The sequence below is a fragment of the Henckelia pumila genome, chromosome 3 (genome assembly GCF_033568475.1).
Source record: "Henckelia pumila isolate YLH828 chromosome 3, ASM3356847v2, whole genome shotgun sequence".
Taxonomy (NCBI): Eukaryota; Viridiplantae; Streptophyta; class Magnoliopsida; order Lamiales; family Gesneriaceae; genus Henckelia; species Henckelia pumila.
In genome coordinates, this window is record NC_133122.1 from 165,926,269 (window position 1) to 165,934,670 (window position 8,402).

Sequence of the window (8,402 nt, forward strand, 5' to 3'; positions counted from 1 at the left end):
GGTAATCCTGTCCCTAATACTTACCATCCTAGCTTGCGAAATCATGAAAATTTTTCTTATGCTAACAACAAAAATGTGTTGAATCCTCCGGGGTTCAATACAAACAAGGATGAGGGTAAGCCTTCTTTGGAAGATGTGGTTAGTACTTTTGTGCAGGAATCAGGTAAGAGGATGGCGAGAACTGAGTCTCGCCTTGACAGCTTAGAGACGCACATGGCCAACATGGGTGCTGTACTTCAATCCATGGAAACTAGCATAGGGCAGTTGGCGAACGCACTGAAGGATAATAACAGAGGCCAGTTTCCGAGCAATATTGAGGTAAATCCCAAGGAGCAGTGCAATGCCTTAGAGTTGAGGAGTGGGAAAGAAGTTGGAGTCCAAGAACCTTCTATTGAAGAGGAGAAATTTGAGAAGAAAGTCGAAGAGAAGGAGCTTAAAACTGAGCCGAAACCGATGTACAAGCCGCCACTCCCCTACCCACAAAGGTTCAAGAAGAAGGCGTTGGATGAGCAGTTCTCCAAATTATTGGAGATTTTCAAAAAAATTCACATCAACATCCACTTTGCTGATGCTTTGGAACAAATGCCGAATTATGCGAAGTTCATCAAGGAGGTGATGTCCAAGAAGAGGAGGCTGCTAGAGAACGAGGTGGTCAATCTGATTGAAGAGTGCAGTGCGGTGCTTCAAAAGAAGATGCCACAAAAGCTTAAGGATCCAGGGAGTTTTACTATTCCTTGTTCTATTGGCTCTTCTTATTTTAATAATGCACTTTGTGATTTAGGGGCCAGTATTAATTTAATGTCATTATCTATTTACAGGGTCTTGGAGTTGGGAGACATGAAATCGACTAAGATTTCATTGCAATTGGAAGATCGGAGCATTACATATCCCCTAGGAATTGTTGAAGATGTTCTAGTCAAGGTGGATAAATTTATCTTCCCAGCGGATTTTGTGATCTTGGATATTGAAGCGGATCATGGTGCTCCGCTGATTTTTGGACGCCCATTTTTGGCTACTACTGATGCTAAAATAGATGTCAATGTTGGAACACGTGTCGCTCTCACAATCAAATCGATCTGATACCCGGTGCAGCGGAAGTTTAAAAATTTTATATGGAACAATTCCATATCATGGATATCAAATTCTAACGATTAAATTATGCAAGTAAAATAATAATAATAATAATTAATATTTTACCTCTTCAAGCTAAGGCTTGATTATGGACTCCAACAGATTTAATCTGCTCTTGTTGTAAATCCCGGGAACCGATGACTCGCTCGATCAATCTCTGGAATTAGGTCCACGAACAGAAAACTAAAACCTTCTGATTGATTGCACTAGAAATCAATCAGATGTTTATCGTAGAGATTAAACAGATTTGATCTGTCAATTCAGAATGTAATTTTTCCGAAAAATCATAGACTGAATTCTCTCAAAAAGGGAGAGAGGATTTCGAAAATCCCCTTAGAATATTTAGTGTGATTTTCGAAAATTCCAAGAGAGAATTGTTGTCTTATTTTCGAAACTTGCACACACATATATATATATATATATATATATATAATTTCTAGACTGGATTAAGTTATATTTCTATTAGGACTCTAACTCCTTAGGGCCCATAATCAATAACTTAAGTCCAACAAGCCAAGCTCGTTATTATAGAAATTAATATAAAATTCATCATGACTCCGATTGATAAACTAATTTCACCAATGTGCACAGAAACCATTTCTGCATCTTTTAAAGTTAAGATAATTTTTCTGAATCCGAATTCAGTGATTTGCAAAAATGCCCATCTCTATGTCATTTTAGGAAATTCCACTCCCTTTAGTTAAGAAGTATAACTTCTCTTTCATTAAATTTAACTCTTTAAATTTAACTATCTCAACGGGGTTTAGTAATCCATTACTTGTGTGACCCTCAATGGTTCAGGTATACAGCTAGCCGTGGGCTCACAACTCCTTGTGACTCGGAACAACGATTTCCGACTTACCCAAGGAATCATGGTAAGAGCGTCTAGCAAAATCGCCCCATGATTCCCTAGGTATCACAGATAGTGCCTGCAAGAACCAGTAAGTTTTGGTTAGCATACAGTACAGTCCCTTCATCCATATATCCCGATCGAATCAACAACCATTGGTACATCGAGAGTCGTTCGAGATTCGATAACTATGCAATGCATTTTGAAGATCAAATAGTGACATCGCATGTGCTACTAGGAAACCAAGTAACCTAAATCACATCGAGTACTTTGGCCAGAGATTTGTCACACTAATATCTCCTCAGATCGCATATGATATCCACACTCGCAAGCGTGTGGTGAATCCTTGACAACAAAGCATCGACTCCTATATGTGTTGTAACTGTACCCAATCCCGACACCTGATGACCCCATAGAGTCGGTAAACGAGTCAAATTACTGTACTAGCATATAGAGTCTCAATGATGTTTCAAGTAGTAAGGACTAATGGTGTACAACCAAAACCGCGGACTTAACCACTCAAATAATAATAACCACTTGGAAAGTTCGAATAGGGTAGTTCGATCATCCATCATATGAATATCCATTTGCATGCTTTGAACATCTCCATGTTCATTACCAATGAAACGTGGTACTTGGCATCACAAATTCTAGTCTCAATCTCGAGCGATCCTTATCTTTATTAGCGGACGGCTCAATTGACTAGGAACTTTTTAGAATATACAGTGACTATAAGATGTGTTTCATAATAGTGATCTCTCTTTATTCACTATCTTATCTTACTTACACTATAGTATATTCAAGGTCTTTATCAAAACAACAATAGTATATCACAATATAACAATATGAAGAAATATAAAGAAAATGCCATTAATGAATGTAAATTATATTAAAAAAAGATTGTTTATACATAGAGTCATAAAAGCCCTTAGCCACAAGTTGACTAACCGGGCACCCACTCTTTCAATCTCCCACTTGCCCTAAAGCCAACTAGTCATAATACGTAATCCCATTGCTTCGCGATATTTGTCAAACAATGGTCCTGGCAAGGGCTTAGTAAGTGGATCAGCGATATTGTCTGTAGAGGCCACTCTCTCGACAGTGATGTCTCCTCTTTCCACAATATCCCGGATGATGTGGTATTTCCTCAGTACGTGTTTGGATCTTTGATGAGACCTTGGTTCCTTTGCCTGAGCAACGGCACCAGTGTTGTCGCAGTACACCGGAACTGTACCAATAGCTTCAGGAATGACACCCAACTCTTGGATGAAATTCCTCATCCAAACGACCTCTTTAGCAGCAGCTGATGCTGCAATGTATTCTGCCTCAGTGGTGGAATCCGCTGTGGTGTCCTGCTTGGAACTTTTCCAAGAGACAACACCGCCATTGAGCATGAATACAAATCCGGAGGTTGACTTTGAGTCATCTACATCGCTTTGGAAGCTAGAGTCGGTATAGCCTTCCAATTTCAATTCTCTTCCTCCATAAACCATGAATATATTCTTAGTCCTTCTCAAGTACTTAAGAATATCCTTCACGGCTTTCCAATGCATTTGACCGGGGTTGACCTGATATCTGCTCGTGACACTCAGAGCAAAGGCTACATCCGGTCTGGTAGATATCATCCCATACATAATACTACCTATGGCTGACGCATATGGTATGTGTGTCATTTTCTTTATCTCTTCGTCAGTCTTGGGACACATAGATTTGGATAGAGAAACTCCATGACACATAGGTAGATGTCCTCTCTTGGACTCATCCATTGAAAACCTTTTCAATATAGTGTCGATGTAGGTTGATTGAGTGAGTCCTATCATTCTCTTAGATCTATCTCTATAGATCTGTATCCCTAGAATATAGGAGGCCTCACCCAAATCCTTCATCGAGAATCTACCTGATAACCATATCTTTGTTGACTGCAACATCCCTACGTTATTTCCAATGAGTAGGATGTCATCAACATAAAGCACTAAGAACGTCACCGCATCCTTAACTACTTTCTTGTATACGCACGGTTCCTCCGGGTTTTTGATAAAACCAAAGTCCTTTATTGTTTCATCAAATTTCTGGTTCCAACTTCTTGATGATTGTTTGAGACCATATATTGATCTCTGAAGCTTGCATACCTTATGCTCGCTTCCCATAGATGTGAATCCCTCGGGCTACATCATATAGATCTCTTCCTTAATGTTTCCATTAAGAAATGCAGTCTTCACATCCATTTGCCATATCTCATAGTCATACCAAGCTGCTATGGCAATAAGGATTCTTATGGACTTGAACATTGCAACTGGTGAAAAGGTTTCATCATAGTCAACTCCTTGTCTTTGAGTATAATCTTTTGTGACCAATCATGCCTTGTAGGTCAATACCTTACCATCAGGCCCAAGTTTTCTCGTGTAGATCCATTTACACCTTATTGGAACAATTCCATTGGGAGGATCTACTAAAGACCAAAATTGGTTTGTATGCATCGAGTCTATTTCCGACTGCATAGCATCAAGCCATAAATTCGAATCCGCATCAGAAATTGCTTCCTTGAAGTTTCTTGGATCACATCCAATGTCGGGTTCACTTTGATCCCCTTCAAGAAGGAGACCATATCGAATAGGAGGTCTAGAAGTCCTCTCGAATCTTCTAGGAATAGGTATGTCAATCAATGGTTCCTGAGGTGTAGGATCATTATTTGGTATCTCGGGTTCTTCTCGAATTTCTTCGAGTTCCATCATCTTGCCTTTCTTATCAATTAAGAACTCCTTCTCCATGAAGGTGGCATTCTTCGAAACAAACACTTTTGTTTCAGTAGGATGATAGAAATAATATCCGATTGAATTCTTTGGATACCCTATAAAATAACATAAGGTGGATCGACTATCCAACTTATCTCCTACTGTCCGCTTCACGTAAGCAGGACATCCCCAAATCCTCAAGTACGAATACTTAGGAACTTTGTCATTCCATAACTCGTATGGAGTTTTATCTACTGCTTTAGTGTGGACATTGTTCAATAACAATACCGTCGTTTCAAGCGCATAGCCCCAAAACGAAGGTGGGAGCTCAGTGAAGCTCATCATAGATCGAACCATGTCCAACAAAGTTCGATTGCGACGCTCCGAAACACCATTAAGCTGAGGTGTCATAGGAGGAGTCCACTGAGAGAGAATCTCATTCTCTTTTAGATAGTCCAAAAACTCGATACTTAAGTATTCTCCACCTCGATCCGATCGAAGTGATTTAATACTTTTTCCTAGTTTGTTCTCTACTTCAGCCTTGAATTCTTTGAACTTTTCAAATGCTTCAGACTTATATTTCATCAAATATAAATACCCATACCTAGAAAAATCATCAGTAAAGGTAATGAAGTAGGTGTGTCCAAATTTAGTATCAATACTAAATGGACCACAAACATCTGTATGGATCAAATCCAATAGATTTTGACTACGCTCAGGTTTTCCTTTAAAAGGAGATTTAGTCATTTTTCCTTTTAGGCAGGACTCAAAAGTAGGTAGAGAGTTAATATCAGTCATATTAAACATGCCCTCTCCCACTAACTTGTTCATCCTCCTTGAGGAAATGTGACCTAGCCTAGCATGCCAAAGTTTTGCTGGGTTTTGACTATCATTTTTCCTTTTATTTGTTGTTACCGGTTTATCAACAAAATTAATTGGAAAGTCTTTTAATTTTAAGTTATATAGATCGTTTTCAAGTTGTCCATTTCCAATTAAACATTCATTCTTGTAAATATTGCAAATCCCATTCACAAAATTGCAAGAAAAACCATCTCTATCAAGCATAGAAACAGAAATAATGTTTTTAATTAAATCTGGCACAAATAAAACATCTCTCAAAAGTAACTTAAAATCGTTCTGCAAAACTAAATAAACGTCTCCCACTGCTTTGGCTTCAACTCTGGAACCATTTTCGAGCCTCAGCTGGGTCTCACCCATCCTAAGCTTACGACTTCTTGTCATCACCTGCAAATCATTGCAAATGTGAGATCCACATCCGGTATCCAATACCCAAGAAGTAGTATTAAGTGAAACATTTATTTCAATGTAAAACATACCCTTTGCAGTTCGCAACTGCTCGAGGTATTCCTTGCAGTTACGTTTCCAATGACCGGGTTTCTTGCAGTGATGGCAAACATCTCCAGATATGTTCACGTTTGAAGCTTTTGTCTTGCCCTTCTTCTTTGGTAAAATTTTCTTGGGTGGGGCAGAACATTTCTTACCCTTTCCACTTGGCCCCTCCTTGGAGTAAGAAGAGGAGCCAACCAAGAGTACCGATTTTTCCTTCTTTAATGTGGCCTCATAAGACACAAGCATATTGACCATCTCTTCAAGGGTGGCCTCTATCTTGTTCATATTGAAGTTCACCACAAATCCGTCAAACGACGAAGGAAGTGAAAGAAGCAATAAGTCCGTATTCAATTCACGCTCCAATGTCAAATCGAGTGTTACCAACTTCTCAATTAGCCCAATCATGTGTACCCCATGCTCACGGACAGAAGTCCCATCTCGCATGCGGCATGTCATGAGCTCTTTGACGGTGGCATACCTCTCCGACCTTGACTGAGCTCCAAAAAGTTCCTTGAGGTGCATGTGTATGTCAGCAGCATTCACGACATCCTCAAATCGCCTCTGGAGTTCATCAGACATTGAAGCTTGCATATAGCATTTAGCCTTGATATCATGGTCCCACCATTGATCAAGTTTTGCCAATTCTTCCGGACTTATATTAGCCGGTGCTTCCTTTGGAGGATTCTTTTTTAACACGTAGAAAATTTTCTCCGAGTTTAGAACAATCTTTAATTTACGGAACCATTCCGTATAGTTTGCGCCAGTCAATTTGTTTTGTTCGAGAATTGAGTATAGTGGATTGCGCGAATTCATTGTAATGAAATACTGAAAAGAAACAGACAATAATCAGTGATTGTTTAATTAATTAATTAAGACATAAAATATGGCAAGATTTAATTTTATGAATTTCACTCCCACTATTTTAACGATTTCACTACCCTCTAGTGAAAACGGGAAACTTGTTTTCTTAGTGGGTATATGGAGTCCAATTGACAAACTATAGTCCCGAATAATATCAGCCAACCATAATTTTCAAAAGGTAGAGCCCAATTGCTTCCAAAGCAATCCCCATGTTTTTACCTCATGTCCAATAAGGGCCCAATAATATAACGCCGTTTATTGTGACATGTCAAGATAACCCATCAATATTATGTTGTGATGGACGGTCGCCATGTGGATCCCCAATAATATGAGCCAATCCCATGGGAGTTCCACCCAACTTACAACTTGTGTCGATCCAATGTACAGCTTTCCGACGAACGGGTCCCCCCAATAATATGAGCCGAACCGTGCCCGCGGGTAGCATCTTATACATTGATCGTTGATGGAAGGTAGGAATATTTAAACAATATTTAAATTCCCTTTATTTATCTTGATATCAATTTTAAATCATATTTAAAATGATGGATTTTTTAATTTTGAAAATTGTCTCATCATTTAGTATTTGTATGCTTACGAGATTCATACAATTTAGTCTAAACATGCATACAACAATAATATCATATATTATTTAAAGGATGATCGACCCCAATAACTAATCGACCTGTGGTTGCCAATCACGAGTCTAAGTTCAATTCTAGGTGATATGCAGGTATGCAATGCAATCCTATTACATTGAGCTTCCAATTTACATTTCTTCGGTCTTTATTGTCTGCTGGGCCCACTATTGTCTTCAAATCTTTATCTCCCACTACGTCTAATAAATTTACAATAAATTTCGATGACAAGTAGGAGATACATATTTAAGGGTGGGAACGGGCCATAAACCAGGCCCACTTTTTATTACAAATGACAATTCAAATTGGGCCATAAACCAAGCCCATTAATAAAACCCAACAACAATAAAACCAAATGTAAACAACCTAACATACACCTACAATATTGGTCATGGCAATCGATCATCCTCTTATCCAATAATTAATTCAAAAATTAAATAATTGGATAACATGCAATGGCATCATAATTAAAAAGATAAAATCAAATTTTATCTAATATTCTCATAAGATCATATCTTATCATCAATTGTATCAAAATAATTAATTTTATAAAATCTTAATTTAACGGATAAAATTTACAAATTTTCCAAAAATTCAAATTTATCCAAAAATCAATTTTAAAAATTTTTGACTCAAACAATTTGATCTGATGCCTCGTGGACCAATCAAAAAACAATTTTCGATCGGACCAAAAACTAAAATTTCAAAAATTTCAAATTCCAATAAAAATCAAATTTTTATTTTTCGGGATGCCCGAGACATTCCCGGGCAGCCCCGCCTCCACGTGGGATAGGGCTGCCCACGTGGAGGTGGGCAGCTCGTCGCTGCCCTGGGCAGCGATAA